The sequence below is a fragment of the Nannospalax galili genome, unplaced genomic scaffold (genome assembly GCF_000622305.1).
Source record: "Nannospalax galili isolate Female #2095 unplaced genomic scaffold, S.galili_v1.0 scaffold104, whole genome shotgun sequence".
In the NCBI taxonomy this organism is placed as follows: Eukaryota; Metazoa; Chordata; class Mammalia; order Rodentia; family Spalacidae; genus Nannospalax; species Nannospalax galili.
In genome coordinates this window covers 802381-819913 of record NW_008353596.1, presented here as the reverse complement: position 1 = coordinate 819913, position 17533 = coordinate 802381, and the positions used below count along the sequence as shown (strand labels likewise).

The following is a 17533-nucleotide window of genomic DNA, read 5'->3' as shown; positions in this document are numbered from 1 at the left end:
GACAGGGTCTCCCTGTATCCCCAGCTGTCCTGGAACTCACTATGTAGACCAGGCTGGCCTTGAATTCACAGAGATCCACCTGCCTCTGCTTCCCAAGTGCTGGGACTACAGGCTTGCGCCACCACGCCCAGCTGATAAGTCTCATTTTATTGCAATGTGTATTTCTTGTACATTGTTGGATGCGATTTACTAATGCTTTGCTATCTTTGTTCATGGAAGATATTGATCTGCAGTTTTCTTTTCTGGAAATGTTCTAGTTTTGGTATTAAGGTAGTGGAGACAACCTAAAATGGATTTGGAAGTATTTCCTCTTGTTTCATATTCTGAATATCAGAAGAGATTAATTTCTTCCTAAATTAATGGATTTGCCAGTGAATCCATTTAGACCTGATATTTTCCATTCTGCAAGGTTATTATTATTGATTCAATTTATTAACAGAAATAGGTTAATTCAGGTTGCCTATTTCTTTATACATGAGTTTTGGCCATGGTATCTTTCCAAGAATCAGTCCATTTCATATAGTTCATTGAATTTGTGGACATAAAGTTGTCTATAACATTTGCATTTTTAGTCTACAGTGTGATTTACAGTGAACCCTCTCTTTCATTTTTGAAATATTAACTTGTGTCTTTTATCTTCTTTCTCCTTAGCCTGGACATAGGCCTACTGATTTTACTTACATTTTCAAGAAATCAGCTTTTGGTTTTATTGATTTTTTTCTCCTGATGACTATTTTCAATTTAATTGATTTATAATCTAGCTTTTTATTACACCTCGCCTTCTGCTGTTTTTGTGTCCTAAAAAGAAGACTAGATTATTGATTTTTTTAGATCTTTCCTTTTTATAATCTACACTCAATATTATACATTCCCTTCTAATTATTGCTTTTGCCATGCCTTACACATTTTATAACTTGTATTTCCATCTTAATTTAGTTCAGAATATTTGTAATTTCTCTTGAGATTTCTGTTTGGATGCATGTGCTGTTCAGTAAAGTGTTGTTTAATCTCCAAGCATTTAGGGAATCAGCCAGGATCTCTGTTGTTGATTTCTAGCTTGATTCCAGTCTGGTCTGGGAACACACGTTATATTATTTATATTCTTTTAAATTGTTAAGTTGTGTTTGAAGGCCCAGAATATGATCTCTGTGTGTGTTCCTTGTGAGTGGGGAGAATGTGCAATCTGCTCATGAGGGACAGTAGTCCACAGTTGGCCGCTGAACTCAGCTGGTTGACAGCGCTGCTGAGCTCAATTTTACCCTTAACTCATTTCTCCTGCTGGGTCTGGTCTTTGTGGGAGGCAGATGCTAAAATCTCCAACAGGAATAGTGTTTGCTGCTTCTCCTTGGGTTTATATCACTTTTGCCTCACATATTTTTTATTTTTTAAAAAATGTAATTATTTTATGTGTACGAGTATTATGCTTGTATGTATGTAAGTGCACCTGTATTGTGCAATGCCTGAGGAGGACAGAAGAAGGCGTCAGATGAACTGGAACTATGGATGGTTGTTAGCCACTGTGTGGGTGCTAGGATTCGAATCTGGGTCCTCTGCAAGAACAGCCAGTACTCTTAACCGCTAAGCCATCTCTCCAGCCCCCCACCTCACATATTTTGATGTTCTGTTGTTAGACACACACTCCTTAATGACTGGATGTCTTCTTGGAGTACTGACCCTTTGTCATTACATCATGCCTCCCTTTATCCTTGATGACGTTCCTTGCTTTGAAACTTAGTCATCTGGATTTAATGCTAGCCACTCCTGTTTTCTTTGGATTCGCGTTAGCATGGCACCTCTTCCACTTTTTCATCTTGCTTAAATCCCCTTTGAAATCTGGTTGAGGCAAGTTTGTGACCTAGCAATGGAAAGAGTCCTTATCACAATCACAGAACCCTACAAGCAACTACAGGTTGGTTCTGAAGAGCATACGCTTCGTAGAGTGCTGATCTACAGCTTCCCTTCATTTCACCAGTCAGGATAGAGGCCTTGGGTCAAACATAACAGTGGCAGTGGGCCTTGCCCAGAAAAGGCAACAGTGTGCTTCTTCCGGGGGCAGCTGAGCAGAAGAGTTTGGCCTGACTTTAGTCTTCAGGGCCAGCTCCTAGGGCTTGGAAAATCTCTGCACACGTTGGAGGCCTGAAGTCTCCCCACCTCAGCTGTGTCCTGAGGCCCTTGAAGAACTGCTGCAGCTTAAGGATAAAGCCCTGAGTGAGAGGCCTTAGAGAGCCATTCCTCCATTTCTTGGAGTCCAAAGAACCCAGCCATCTTGAGCTCTTCTCTTCCTCCCATGTCCCCAAACACTTCTGGGCCAACCAACATTTGTTTTTCCCTCGTTTACTCTGCAGTCTATCTGGGTGCTAGGGACACAATCAGTCCTCAGCCCCGGGTGAGAGGCAAGTACTCATTCCTGCTGCTGCTGCTTAGCTGGGTCCCTGAGCTCTGAGCCTTGAACCCATGCCATAGATTCTGGACCAGGACCCCAGCCTCCGCACATCAGAAACACCTCAATCAGAAAGGCCAGATCAATGCTTACAAGCATCAGTATGCTCAGTCTTGGCTCAAGAGTCTCCTGCAGGTTGGTGGGTTTGTTGCTGACTCTATGAAGGCAAGAACCTTTTCCCTTTATAATGTCACATCCTCAGGATCCAGCATAGAGCCCGATAGTAAGGAGCAATGTAGTAAATATTTTCAGTAAGAATAAGAAAGAGGTGGTACCTGAAGCCCTTTATGACCCGCCTGACTCTGTTGGCCTGGTTCCTTAGGTTCTCCGTGGACCTTTCCCACAGCAGACTTCTGTACTGAGGCTATAGAGACCATGGCCCCAGCTCTGTGGTAGCCTTGCCAGGGACATGCTTGCACTGATGATTTATACACAAGGAGGGGATGCTCAGAGAAGGGCAGTGGCCCATGCAGAGAGGACTGATGATGGAGAGCTTGGATGTGTCACTCACTGTACCCATCAGCTTACTTCATCCCCAGGACAAGCCCAGGGGGGCTGCTCATGTCCTATTTGACAGGTGAAGGAACAGGCACAAGGTTTGAAGCCCTGACCCATGGTGAGTCCTGACTCCTGACTGCACCTCACATATCTTCCTATTGATCATATTTCCAACAGGGGGTGAAAGGCGAAGGGGACACAGATACCACATACTGGAGGTTAGCAGGGACCCTGTCATTGAGAGGGAGTTTGTTTTCTAACTCTGGGAAAAGCAATGATCTGTCACAGTGCCTGACTTGGGGAGCTGACAGAGTTAAAGGCATCGAGTCAGATGCCAGGTTCCAGAATAGAGCTCTGTGGGATCCACCATGCAGCAGGACAGTGAAGACGATGGAATGCTGGGAGATAACCCTGTATACAAGGTTCCGTTGCTGAAGCAAACAGGGGGATGCTCATCTCACAGCCTTTATGCCATCCTTCTCAGGGAAACTTGTGCTCCAAAGGGGAGGCCCTGGTAGAGAGAGGCCCTGGAGGAGGGGTGGGGATATTTTGGTGGGGACTGAGGTCCTGTTCAATGACCCTAGATCTACACTGGCATCCTCATCTGTGACATGAGGAGATGTCACAGGTCATAGGTAGTGGAGGCTCAGGTGGGTTGGAGTGAGTCACAGGTGGCCAGGAGTGATTAGACAGACAAGGCCTGTGCCCTGGTGTGGGGTGACATCTTTGGGGTTTTCTCCCTGTCCTCTCTGCTGCTCTCTCTTCAGCCATCTTCCTCGTAACAAGCTTCACATCTATGGGCTCTCTCAAGTTATTTGCAATGATAGTGCTCAAAAGTGAGCTGTACTTTGCTCGCAGGTTTTGGACTCATATTGGGAACTTACATGACCCCCAACACACCTTGCCACCTGTGAGACACGGGACATTTCAGTCACCCTGCTGCCATGTCCTGGGGTTCAGAGGCCTTTTTCCAAAGGCCTCCTTTTAGGGCTGGGAAGAACAGAACCACCTAAGAGCACAGACATTCCTTCGGTTTGAATTTGAGGACAACAAAGCCCAAGGGTGAAGGATCCCCAAGAAAATGGTGTTACTCTCAGCCCCTGAGGTGAGACTGGAGCCCAGGGAAGCAGGGGCCCCTCACTCTGACAGATGCCAGCATCTACGACATAAGGACAGGTAGGGAGGGCAGTCTCTGGGGACAGAGGTGCCTTCTGCTCTCTGGAGACAGATCTCCACCTGGGGTTCTGTATCCCAAACTCACCTGGTCTGTTGAGTTTTACTCACATATCAGAGAAGTCAGGACAGCAAGTCCTGGGTATCCTATCTCACAGCTAGAAGTTGAAGTCATTTACCCTTTGATCCCGTATTTATAATGGACATCAAAGTCTGGGAGCAACTATCTCCAAGCGCTTTAAGAGAAAGTATTTGCAAATCTTTGGGAGTGTCTATTCCTAAGGCATCCTGGGAACAGCAATGGGCATGTCCTTAAAATTCTGAGGAAATGAATTTGTGTGGTACTCAGCAGAAACTTCACACATACCCCTTCCATGCATGATACAGCTCTGTCCAGGTTCTGGCCCATGCTAAGTCCTGAGCCTGGGGCCAGAGAGAAGGCAAACAAGGGGGTGGGTTAACTCTTGGGTCATGGCAGACTGGAGAGAGGCCAGCCTCATCCTCTCCCTCCATCTGGATATCCCACGTGTTCCTAGCAAGTGTCTCATTGAGCCTTTCACGTTTCAGCACCAGCAATCAGATGTCATTTGGAAACATGGCCCTTCAAAGATTCCAGAGTCCAGCCTCTTCTCTCCCCATCACACTGGTAACTGGAGCCCAAAACTTGTTTCCACTGGTGGAACCCTGATGTGAGGTGATGGATAGGAAAGGTGATGGGGAGAGAGATAGAGCCTGGGTGGGTGACATGGCTGGTGGGATGCCATGAGTTTGGAAACGGCTGAGGCTGCATGCCGCTGAGGATGAGGGCCTTCTGGAGCATCTAGGGAGGACTGATGAGGCCTCAGAAAGTGCCCTGTTCCCTCCATCCCATGCCAGGAGGTCTCAGCAGTCTGTAGTTGCCCAAAGCAGCTCTTCAGAGCCAACGAGGTAGATTGTGGGGAGGTGCCACACCCCCAATGGAGCAGGCAGCCCAGTGCAAGCCACATGCACAGATGTCTGGGCTACATACCCATAGGTGACCCGCCATCCCTATGTCCCCTTCAGCCCAGGCCAGGGGCCCTCAGTGGGACCCTGTGGCTCAGCATCCCCTGCCAGATTCAGGACTCGCCTGTGGCTCAGACACCCACACTAACACCCGCCCCAGCAGAGTTCAGAGACAATGAAGCAATGGTATCTTACTGTGGCGGCTTTTGCTCCCACACTGCCACATGTGTCAGCACACAGCCCTCCCGACTGCTTGCACCTGACTTACCTGCAAGAGAGAACACAGATGGGGGTGACAGCCACATTCCCCTGGAAAAGCACGGAGGGCTCAGAGGTGGGACTGCCTCTGGTTTGATTGTCCTCTGGGAAGAGAACATCATTGACCAAGATATATTCTTTTTATTTAGCAACAGGGGATCTGTGATTTGCTGAGTTTCTGAGTTTCCTCTGTAGAACCACAAGCCAAAAGGAATGAGCAAACCTGGATGGAGTTTCGGAAATCCCTCGAAAGACAATGCTTGTCCCATTGTTCACTGTGTTCTGGAAGTATCTGCAGTTCATCCCCATGCCAAGCTCACCTTACACTATGTGTTTCCTGCGTCTGATCTTCCCAGGCTTGACTTCACAGTTTTCCAGCTCGTGGTACATGTTGGGATCACAGGCAATACAAGACAGGGCTGGGGATTCTAAACACTGACCCTTCTCCTCAGTATATAAAGGCATGCCTCATGCACACCGGGAGACTTTAGCAGCCCCCCATATGTCCATACCCTCATGTGTATGTGGAATAATGACCCTCTTCTCTTGTCATAACTTTGGGGAGCAGGTAGAACGAGTTCTCTGTCCATCTTTTCCTCAATGTGTTTTATTTTAATTCAGTATATTATCCTGCAGTTTGGGAAGACCATCCATCATGAAGGGATACACAGTTGAAACTATAAGACAAATGGTCTCATGGAATTCAAGATGGCAGCTCTAGGCACACGGTCACCTAGGCTTAATCATTTTTCCACACCCTGCTAACGTCTTTCTAACACCAGCCTGGGTTAGACAGGGTTCTTTCCTGCATGTGTCCTCACACAGTTGTTACATTAATAGCACAACCTGCTGGCTATTGGTCACTACCCATAGCTCAGATGATGAAACCATATCCACCTGGCTCTCACATCAGCTACACAGTAGCCTCTTTTGGTACCACTGTGTTCCCTAGTTCCACAGTGAATTCATCACCAAGTCCCGTTGATCCTATTTCTTGGAATTCTCTGGAATCCACTGCTTCTCGCTTACCCCAACTGCCAACTGTGGAAAGGGTTGTTCAGCAAGCATCTTGGGCTGAACATGAAATAAATGAAATACAACCATGGATTGTATCCACAGAAGATGGAAGCCCAGGTTCCTCAAGATTTCTTGAAGCTACAGTACCAGCTCTGTATCAACTACTTCCTAACCCCTTTTGTATGCGAGAGGAATAGACTTCTGTATTGTCCAAAATAATTCTGGCAGGGGAAGAGAAGATTGATTACGCACAACTACTGCCCAGCTATTGAGTTCCTGGGGCATGGCAAGGGGCTGGGGATCTGACTTGTGAATAGAATTTCTCTGCCCAGATGTGCCTGACCTTTTGATTTAGTGTGAATGAAGAGCTGAAACAGGAGAGGTGGGGTGGAAGACTCCTAGGGGATGTACGGCCTGGAAACCTCAGGTGCCCAGCAGTTACTGAGCACACACTGCATCCAGCTGGATGTCTGTGTCTTCATCCGCTCTTCTCAACAAACAACACTAGAAGTTATTATTTCCACTTTGTAAATGAGGAAAGTGAGCATAGAGAGGTGCAATAAAGTGTCAGGGCTGCTCAATGAAGGAGGCAGGGTTTGAACTCGGAAAGAATTTGTCATGAATGACTCCAGAGTCCAACACTCAACTACTGACAACCTGGAGGTATGCTTGTTTTAACTAAGAATTCAACAGATTGGGCCTGCTGAGATGGCTCAGTGTGCTCACTGAGTGTTTGCTGACAAGCCTGATGACCTGAGTTTGAGCTCCAGAACCCAATGAAGAAGGATGGAAAGGACTCCCAGAAGTTGTCCTCTGACTCTACATGGGTGCCCTGACAATCTCTGTCTCTGTCTTTCTCTTTCTGTCTCTATCACACACACATTAAAACCAGTAATTTTTTTTTAAAAAAGAACCCAACAGATTGATGTTTTATATGTGATAGTAATTTTGTGACGTGCCAATTCTATTTATAGAGTTTAACTTATTGACAAAATGGAAAATCCTACCGGGATCAAATTCTTAAGCTTCGTGGATAAGTTATTCAAGTGGACCCGAGCAGCCTGTGATCAGTTATTGCTCACCAAACAGAGCCGCCTGTCAGCCTGGAAGGAATTAACGACCACCTGAGCAGAAGATTTGGGTTTCTTATCCTGTTTTGCATCAATAGCTGCGGCAGCTGCTGTGTTAAGAGAAGCGGCTACAGACATTGGTTGAAGAGAATCTCAGGTGGAATCTTTTGAAGAAACAGAAAATAGCCTGCTGCAGGTGACGGATCTCAGAGAAACCTTGCTTGGTTTCCTCTTTGCTTTTTGCCTGGCGAGGATGTGGGGAACCGCCCCCCACCCCCAAAAGTGCCTGGGCCTAAGGCCTTCCCTATGCTGCTGCCGCCCTCTGCTGGTCATATCTAGAATTGGCGCACATCTTCCAACGCGGCGATGACGAAGCCTGGGAAACCCTGACCTGGTATTTCTTTCCTCTGGGCTGGTCCTCTACAGCCAACATAGTGTGAGGAACGGCCTCAGGAGTTGCCAGGGGCTAACAACTTCATGTGAGACCACTTTCTGTAAAGCCTGTCCTCAGACATGACTTCCTTGGGTGCTAGGAGAGCAAAAGAAGCCTGGAGGGTTGGGGACAAGAGGGGAGGAAGGTCCAGGGGAGGTGCCCAAGGCAAGTCACTATAGCCTTTAACCTCAGTACCTACATCCTGAGCAACAGCTATTAATGCTCTGTTTTTAGAAAATGCCACTCAGAATGGGAAAATAATGTGTATCCCTGTTGTCAAGACAAACTGCCTAGCCATAGGAAGACTCCAGGACCTCAGGCAGGTGGGCTGAGGCACTCCCCCAACCAAGAAAGCCCAAAGTTATTGGCAATCCAAGTGACTGCCACAACCCAGTGTGCTTTTGTTCTGGACTTGAAGCCTGCCTAGGTGTCTCCCCTGGGCCAGGCACTCTTGATCTTTGAGGCCTAGATTGTTAGGGGTTGCCTGCCTTCCTCCAAAGTGCATATTACTTCTCGCTGAAACCTTCTTTATCTCCTGGCTGCTTCTTTCTGCTCTGAATGCTAGTTCTGGGCCTATCATCTAGGCACTTGGAATCAGCAATCACAAAACTGATGATCTGAAGGCCTTGGCAGAACTTTCATTCATCTAGGCAAAGGGAAGCAGAAATGAATTACGTTAACAGGTAAAGGAGATAGCATGTTAACAATGCGGAGGTCAGGGAGCAGTAAAGGAGCAGAGAATGAGGGGAGAGGAGTACTGCTATGTGAAAGAGGGCTCGGGGATGTTCTCACTAAAGGAAGATTAGTGCACCAGTGGTGGATGCAGCACAGGCAAAGGCCCTGGGTTAGGAGTACGGACATCACATTTACAGGACATCAGGAGACCATGGTGGACAGGGCAGAAGCAGTGAGGTACTGAGTGGCTATGCTGAGGAGTGTGGGCACGTGTCTAGCATAACATGCCTAGCCTGTGACTGTGACCCTGAGTGAGAGAGAAAGCATTAGAGGGGATCTAAGCAGAGGTGGGCATGGTCTGCCTTGTTTGAAGGGTACCCCTTTGTCCTCTAGCTGAGGATAGACTATAGCCCAGCTTCTTAAACTGTGGGTCATGACCCCCGTGAAGTCACATGATTGAACATGGGAGTCATCAACTATTCAGCAGTAGTAAAGGTTTCTGAACACACAGGACCACAAATTAATTCTAAATCAAATGTGTAATGATTCTGGGGCATTTCTGGTAGTCCTTGCCTATGCCACACGATGGGGCTTTGCTGCAGAAGCCTGAGTTCTGAACACGTGCTGTCACACCGACCACGATCACTGCATGCTGTGAACTGCAGTGTTTTTTACTGCACACACACAGTTTTCTGCTGTTGTTATAGAAACATAATGGCTTAATTACAAGAAAAAAGACTTCTAATATTTCCTGCTGTCATTCCTCAGCATATAAGTATCAAATTAGTATATTGCTGGATTGTACTGTATTAGAATAATTGACTTTTAAAACTTGCTGTTTGAGTTGTTGACAAAACCATTTTTGACTTGAGCTAGGTCAAAATTTCCAACGATTTCTGAAATGGCCCTACATACCCTTCTGCCATTGTAGACATATTTATTCAAAGTGGCATTCTCAGCACTGACAATTAAAAAACCAAAGGTATTGACCAATTTTGAAAAACGTGGGAGGTAGGTGCTCTATGTCTGCAGTATCAAATCTGCAGCCAAGATTTATTTCTTTATGTAAAAAACAAGCACATCCATCTCATTAGTATGCAAATTTGATTTCTTCTTTAATAAATGGTAAAGTTATATACATATACTAAGGAATTGCTTAAAAATAAACTTATCAGTAAGTGATTTGCATATTTATTTTATATGCCTATACAGGTGGGTTGTATAAATCTTGGATGAAAAGGAATTATGGGTAGTTCAAGAAGCCCTGTACCGAAAGGGGTGGGAGGCCAGAGCAGCGGGAGTATGAGGGGCTTCTGAAATGATCTAGGAGGATCATTGCCTTTGGGTGGGAAACCTTGCCTAATGCTTATGGTCTGGGAGGAGGAGGGGACAGATCTTGAGTGACAGCTGGGCTGCTGGTTCCTGGAACAGTGCATAATTGCACTAAGTACACAGAGATGGAATGTAGCTGAAAATTGTGCATTTTATCTTTAAAATAGATGTGAATGGTGTTGGGACACAAGTGCCCCTATTTTAAAGGGTTTTGATTCCTTGTGTTTTAGTGCTGGCTCGTTTTCACCCTGTGGATCTGTGTGGTTGGATGTGAGCAGTAGTGTTGAGCTGGCCTGGCGGTGCCCCCTCAAACCATGATTTCAGGTGGGTAGTTACATGCCTGTGGGGCTCCATCTTCCTATTGGCAAAGTGAGGTGATGGGCATCAGGGATGTGGGTAGGACACTCATGACAAGACGCTGGGCAATGTTCACTCCCACCCCACTTTCTACCCCCTGAAAGCCACCTTCTCATCTTGCCTTAGGCTCTGGCTTTCTGGGAGACCTGAGAAGACCTGTCTGACCTCCCTAACCAATAGGGATAAGACTGGATGGAAAGCACTTGTTTGTCACTGATGAGGCTGCTGTTCAATCGATGCTTTCTGTAGTGAGTCATTGCCACTGTATAGGGGAGCAGGCCGGGACAGTTCCTGTTCCAAGTCAAGAAGCTGGGTGTGTCCCCTTGGAACTCTCAGAGGAAATCACATGTAATGAAGCGAATGGCTATGTGTGGTGTGTGGGGGTGTCCAGGTGCTGACATGTCAGGGCAGAGGGTCAGGGGGTCACCTCTGAGGAAATGGTGTTGAAGATATCAAAGAGATGTGGTGCTGGGGCTCCTGAGATAGTAAACAAATTATAAGTTTTCCATTTCCTTTTATATAAAGAAGAAAAAGAAGCCCAGAGAGGGGAAGTGACCTGCTATCATCCACACAGCACATTACAGCGTGAGAGTTCCAAGCAGGTGACCTGACAGACAATCTAGGTTCAACTCCCTTACACAAAACGGCATGATATTCACACACAACCTATGTACATCCTGCTGTGTTTGTTCAGTCTTCAGGGGACTTGTCACACTGGAGAGAATAGACATGCTACATCAGTAGTCACTGGGCTGTGTTGTTTAGGGGACAGTGACAGTTTTCAGCTTTTGCACTGCCAGAAGAAACTCTCTTTCCCAGAGACCTGACTATGGGGCCCGCCTCCTCAAGTTTCTGCAGTCACTTTTCAGTGAGGCTTCCTTGCCTGCCAGACACTCTTTCCTTCTCTTTCCCATTTCCTACTCATCACATCATCTGCATAGTCAGTACAGTGTTTCCTCTCCAGGACAGAGGTAGCTCTTCCTTCTACTCAGAACCTGGTCCTAATCAGGCATGTCATGCCATATTTGGACACGAGGTGGCGCCACACACCAATCCAAGTTCCTGGCTTGCTTATCCTTGCTACCGGTAGCCCCTGATAGCCCAATCACTGGCCCTTGAAGGATGGTACCTTTTGTGCTCCCACAGCAAGGATGACTCTTTGGAAACCTGGGGATTCACAAAGGAGAGAGCAGAATGGCCTCTTCCAGGTTGGATCCAGGCTCAGTCCCATCCCACAGCACTGCTCCCCATCCCACAGCAGGGACACTCTGACACATGGCTGCTTCTTTGTCTGTTCTCCAGTGCATCCTCATCCCTGCTCTGTGACATCATTGACATGGCTCCCATTTGTAGATAAAGAAATGGAGTTTCAGAGAGGCCAGGTAATCTGAGGTCATGTAGCAAGTAAGTGCAGAGATTGGATTCCAATCAGGGCCAGTTTGAATTCTTCCTCTGTATCCAGGGCTCTCCCCCAGTGAGAGCATCTGCTGATCTGGAGGGAAGGCAGAGCTGGGCTGCTCCTTCCTTGGGCCAAGGGAGGGAATAGGCACTTGCCGGTGCTGGTCACTTTTGTTCTCGAATGGTCTGTCCTTGGTGCTAGTGAAAGAGTGAATCTGTGCCGGGGATGAGCTGAGTCCAGTGGGTGAGATCCCTCCTAGGGCTACAGTAGAGCAGAAATGGCCTTCCCCTTTTCCCTCCTGCCTCCCAGGACTCCCTGGGCTTGGGGGCTGCTTCTTCAAAGGAGCCTCAAAAAACCTTGCAGCCACAGGGGCAGGGGAGCCCCAGGGGGAGACACATGTAGAGGAGTGTGCTGGTCAGCAGTCTATGGGCTTTGAGGGACAGGCTGGGTCTGGGGTCACCTGGGCTTCTGGACTCCCCTGTCCTCACCCTTTGGGTTTATTCCCCTCCTCCCTTGGAAGCAGACACCTGTTCTAGGAACCCTGATACAATGTGTATTTTATGGCTTTCAATTCATGTGCTTCTGTGAGGCAGGGAGGGAAGCTCCTAGCTGGCCAGCCTCAGGCAAGGTAGGGCCAGGTGCCTTCTCTGTGCTAGACTGCTGGCTCTCATGGCCCCTGAGGGGCTGGGAAGGAGAGGTGCCTTGTGACCTGTTGGGATGTCCTAGGAGGTGGTATAAGCTATAAAGCTAGAAGCTGTCATGATAGTTACTGCCATAATTGCCTGGCAAGAGTGGGTACCAGTGCCAGTCTTTGCCGTTCTCTGGGTTTGCCCAAGTGATGGAAGAGACAGCCTGCAGGCCCTGGAGGGGAAGCCCGGGAGCACAGGCTGACACCTCCTTGGACAAGCACTGGAGGGAGTCTGGTGGGGTTGGACCACTGCTTCCCAGAGCCCATTTCTCACTAAGCTGAGTAACCAGAGCCTAGTGACACAGCCTGGGCCTGGCATGCTGTGGGTGGATGGCACCGTCTGCTGGAGATGATTCTATTTGTTTTCATAGTCCATCTGGGAAGCTCTGTGTCTCCTCTGTCTTCCCCTCAGATCTGCAGCTGCTCCTAAGAAATCTCATATGATGCTGGAGGAAATGGAGGTGAGTGCAGCTGTCACAGACAACTGGATGGAGGTTCCGCCCCAAAGTAACAGCACATCTAACGCATGATCCAGCTACTACCACAGGGTATTTTCTGAGGAAAGTCGGACAGTGTGCCAGACACCTATGAAGGACTCCCCATGTTCACCCCCATTATTCACAGAAGCAGAAGCTGAGACATGAAAACAGCCTAGGTGCCTGTGAGCGCTTGGGTGATAAAGAATATGTGATACACATACATGGTAAATATTACTCATCCATAAAGAAGGATGAAATTATTCATTGGCGCAAAATGAATAGAACTGTGAAATAAGTAAGACACTAAAACTGTGCTGCTTGTCTTTGCTCATCCATGGAGGCCAAAACATGGTCTCCAGAACGGAGACAAGCGATTACTAGGGGCTGGGAGGGAGGAGCAAGGTGCATGAAGTGAGGGAAGACTGGACCAGCATATGCTCCACTCATGTGCCGAAGTACTGCAGTGAACCACGATAACATGGGCGATCAAGACATGCCGGTCAAAAAGTTTCATTAGAAGTCTTTGATATGAAGAACGTCAAAGGTCAATCACCACGGCTCATAATTGCCCCTGGTTTCAGATGCTCATTCCTGGGTCCTGGGGTTCTGTGTGGGGACAGCAGCAGTACCTCAGCATCTCCTAAGCACCGGCCTGTGCCGGAGTCTTGAGCCCTCCAGATGTTCTTTGCTTCTGTCCCAACCCCACGGCACATGAGGAACCTGCCTAGGCAGTGTGCTGGCCAGCTAGGACAGAAGCCTGCGACAGACGGGAATGCTGTCTTCTGCATTCCACACCAAACAAGATGATGCCTTTCTAGCTCACAGAGAGGAGAACAAAAGCTCAGACAGGGAGGGCACCTGGCCACAGACACACAGAGGTCACTGACAATCTACCTGAGCCCTGTTTGACCTGGACTCAGTGTCCCACCCTCTATTCACACTCAAAGCTGTTATCCAGTGCTCATGCCCTGGCATGAACAGAAAGGGAGGTGATCTTGGGATGCTTTTATCTGACCCCAGCACCTATCAGAATGGCTTCCTTTGGGCCTCAGTTTCTAGGTCTCTGAAAAGGAGGGGGCTGTGCTCAGGGATGGACTCTTAAGACAGAGTCTCGCAGTCTGTTTATTTTCTCCTGCCCTACCCCACTATACATTTCCTGAGGCCATACTTGCTGTCTGGGAGTACAGTGGTTTTCCAGGAGGATCTCCCTGCTCTGGACTCACCATTCTTCTCCTATGCTGAGCCCACTCAACTCCACCCTTGCCCTTCTGCTTAAAGCCCTCTTTTCTTTTTCCTGAACCATATCACATCCTTGTTTCCCAAGGTAGGCCCCTGCCTCTCCCAGGGACCTACACTCCAGACTCCCATAGGCCTCTTTCTGCTTCTGCCGTTGCACTTCTGCTGGGTGCCCTTCTCCTCTGTGTACTGAGTGAACTCTTACTCTTTTGTAACATCCAACTCAAGCATCTCTGCCATTGAAAGTCTTCTCCAGTCCTCTGGCCTGGGCTGGGTGAAGAACCGTAGAATCAGTCCATTAGTCTTACTTACTGGGATATTATAGTAGAAGTCTATGTTGATGGAGCCTGAACACTCAGCACATCCATCTGTCCATCCATCCGTCCGTCCATCCATCCATCCTTCATCCATCTACCCTCTATCCATCCTTCATACACCCACCCTTCCACCCTTCATCCATCCATCCATCCACTCTCCATCTATCCTTTATACATCCACCCTTCTATCATCCATCCACACACCATCCATCCATCCATCCTTCATCCATCCATCCATCCACCCTCCACCTATCTTTCATTCATTCACCCTTCCATCCTTCATTCATCCATATGTCCTTCACTCATCCACCTACTCATCTTCTGTTCCTCCATCCTTCCTTCCTTCATTGATTCATCCATCCATCCATTCTCTATCCATCTATCCTTCATACATCCACCCTTCTATCCTTCATCTATCCTGCATCCATCCAGCTTCCATCCATTCAATCCTTCTATGCAGGCAGTACTTCGTGGGCCTTCTTGCAGTCTGTTTCAGCATTTTTTTCTGACACAGTGTGAGCTTCCTCATGGGGGGCACCCTTGCCTAGGTCATCCCTATTTCTCACAGCTGGCATCTGGCTCATCAAAGCACTCAAAGCCTATCATCCTAATAGTCTCTTGGACTGTTTCCTGCCCTTTGCAGAGGAGCTCTGCTATCCTGGATTTGGCTCCCAGCCCCTTCCTGAGCCCAGACAAGGCACATTGCCAACTTTTGCTGCTTCCATTCTTGGCTTTGTTCCTGAGAGGAGGACCAGATCCAAGGCCTTGGGGTTACATGGGGCAGACTGTGTGGGGAAGGGTCATCTGCTTCCATGAGTGTTTGCTGTTGTCTGAAGGGAATCTGTCTGCCTGCTGGCCCTTTCTCAGGTTCAGGCTTAATTCATTTCGCAGCAATGTTTGGGTGTGTACGTGACGTGCTATAGCAGATGGAGGTGGCCTAGGGAGGAGGTCTCTAGGCCAGCTTTCCTGAGGAGGACAGTAAAGACCCCAAAGTGGCACCCATCTGCCATAGCAACCACTGGAGGAAGCTGGTCTGGTTGGAGTGGGTGGAGGGGTGTTGAGTGACAAGGTGTTTGAGTTGGTCCCTCCAGGGACCTCCTCCCCACCCTGCAGTGCTCAGCCTCATGACATGTCCATTGTCTGTGGATGCTGTGGGGAATTGGTCTTCTAGGAGTCCTCTCAAGGCAAATGCCCTCACCATAGCTCCTCTGTCAGATCCCCCAGACCTCCTTTGTCATGCCCATGGACTCTCTCACATCAGGGACTTTGTCCCCAGGGCAGAGAGTGTGGCTAGCATGAGGCTCATGCATGTGCCATAGAGAAAAGTGCAAGTTTTCCCAACAGCAAAGCAATATAGAGATTGGGAGGGGAAGGACCAGAGTAGGCCAAGGTGTGGTGGGTAGATGGAGGGGCATGGTGGGAGCTGGGGTCAGGGGATTCCTAAAGTTGGACTGGGATGGAGTCAAGAGGTTGCCTTTGTCCATAGCTGCAGACCTGGAAGGAGAAAGCAGGTGGATTTGGGGCCTGACCCTCAGGGCATGGCCAGAGCCCAGCCTGCCACACTGACTCTGATAGTCCAAGCAGGATATTTGATCATGGCTTTGGAGCTCAGGTCCTGCGTGTGGAAAGTACCTCACAGTTCTTTTTATGACAGAAATGAAGAAAGAAATAAAATGTGTATTTATTGAATATCTTTTTCTAAGCCATCATATATTCTCCACTGGGCCTGGTGGGGTATTTTGGGTTGGGAAGAAAATCCCTTCAAACCCAAACCACAGATGCTGAAGTTTAAGTGAATGCTAGCTCTAGCCTCAGTTTCCCCACTTGCCCTAATGGAAGATATCCCTGGGTGCAAGGGTTGTATGAGGATGGATGGTCTTGATTTCCATTAAGTGAGTTGGGCTGCAGTCGCTCCTGGGGTGGCCTGTCTGCTTTTGGATGAGGAGGATCCTGAATGTGCTTGGGAGAAGGCTGGGATGAGGCTGGTGGGTGTGATGAACAGGCAGCTTGGAATGTGGTCAGGTCTAGAAGTTGCCACCTAAGAGCCTTGTCTTGGCCGCACTGTTATCTCCTAATGTCACCACTGTCCTGGAGTGACATGGGAAGGCCCCAGAGCTATAAATCCCCCACTTGCTTCTCTGCCAGGGTGGAGGGGAATAGAAGGAATTGGCTCAGGCCACAGTCCCAATACTTACGAGACCAGCATGTGTGCATGCACATACCCACACCCACATCAACACCCACTCCCCACTCCACATGAAAGCACCTGTAACTTTGTGCTGCTGAGATATTTTCTTGGGGCTCCTGAAGATCTGGAATCAGGGGAGTCCCCAAGCCCATCTCTTTTCTAATCCCATTCCCCAAGTATGTGTGATTTCATAGGTAGGCCTTGAGAAAGCACAAAGGCAGGTGCCTCTCAGCTTGGCTCCTGCAATTCTAGGCTTTTTAGCTTTCTATCCACGTAGGCCTCTTTACCCAGAACCAGCAATAAAGTTGTTGGGACTTCAGTAGACGACAGGTGTCACCCATGAGCTGTCACTCAGGAGCATCTAAGGATTGAATTAAACTCGTTAAGGCAGCATAGGAAACCTGGGCCAGGGGGCTAGAGATGGACCAAGGGACAGATGGCCCAAGCTGGTACCATAGGCCAGGGTCTCAGGGGATGGGCCCTTGGAGCTGGTACATAGTTAAAGCTGTCCTGGCCTCACTTCTGTGATAGAGGAGCTGAGTTCCTGCTGGGAACAGAGGCTCAGAGCCCCTGGAGGGAGTCTTTCCTGCTAAGTGAGACCCTGTGCTTGGCGCATGGCTCACGTTAGTGTGCAAGCCACCAGACAGTGGCAGTCTCATCCCCGTTTGGAAGAGCCTTGCTGAGCTGGTCCTGAGTTTATCTTTCTGCCATCTTTATAGCAGGTTCCACCTCTCATCTGTCTCTGAGGAAAAGGCTGGGAAAGGACAGTGGGCTGGCTTCCTAGGGCTGCTGAAATGAGGTACCACATAAATGTGCCTCCAAACAATGGAAACATTGGACATGGGAGGTATAGCCCAGTGGCAGAGCACCTGCTTAATATGCACAGAGACCTGGGTTCAATTTCCAGGATCGCCAAGAAAACCAACAATAAGAAAACCCCTGAACAACACATGTATTCATTCCCAGTTCTGGGGGGTCAGGATTGTAAA

General features: G+C 48.3%; 1 protein-coding gene across 5 annotated transcripts in view; it reads right to left on the bottom strand.

Moving 5' to 3' along the window:
• Positions 1 to 17533, bottom strand: part of Kcnip1 (potassium voltage-gated channel interacting protein 1) — a 400602-nt gene that overhangs the window by 97599 nt on the left and 285470 nt on the right. The window lies entirely within an intron of this gene.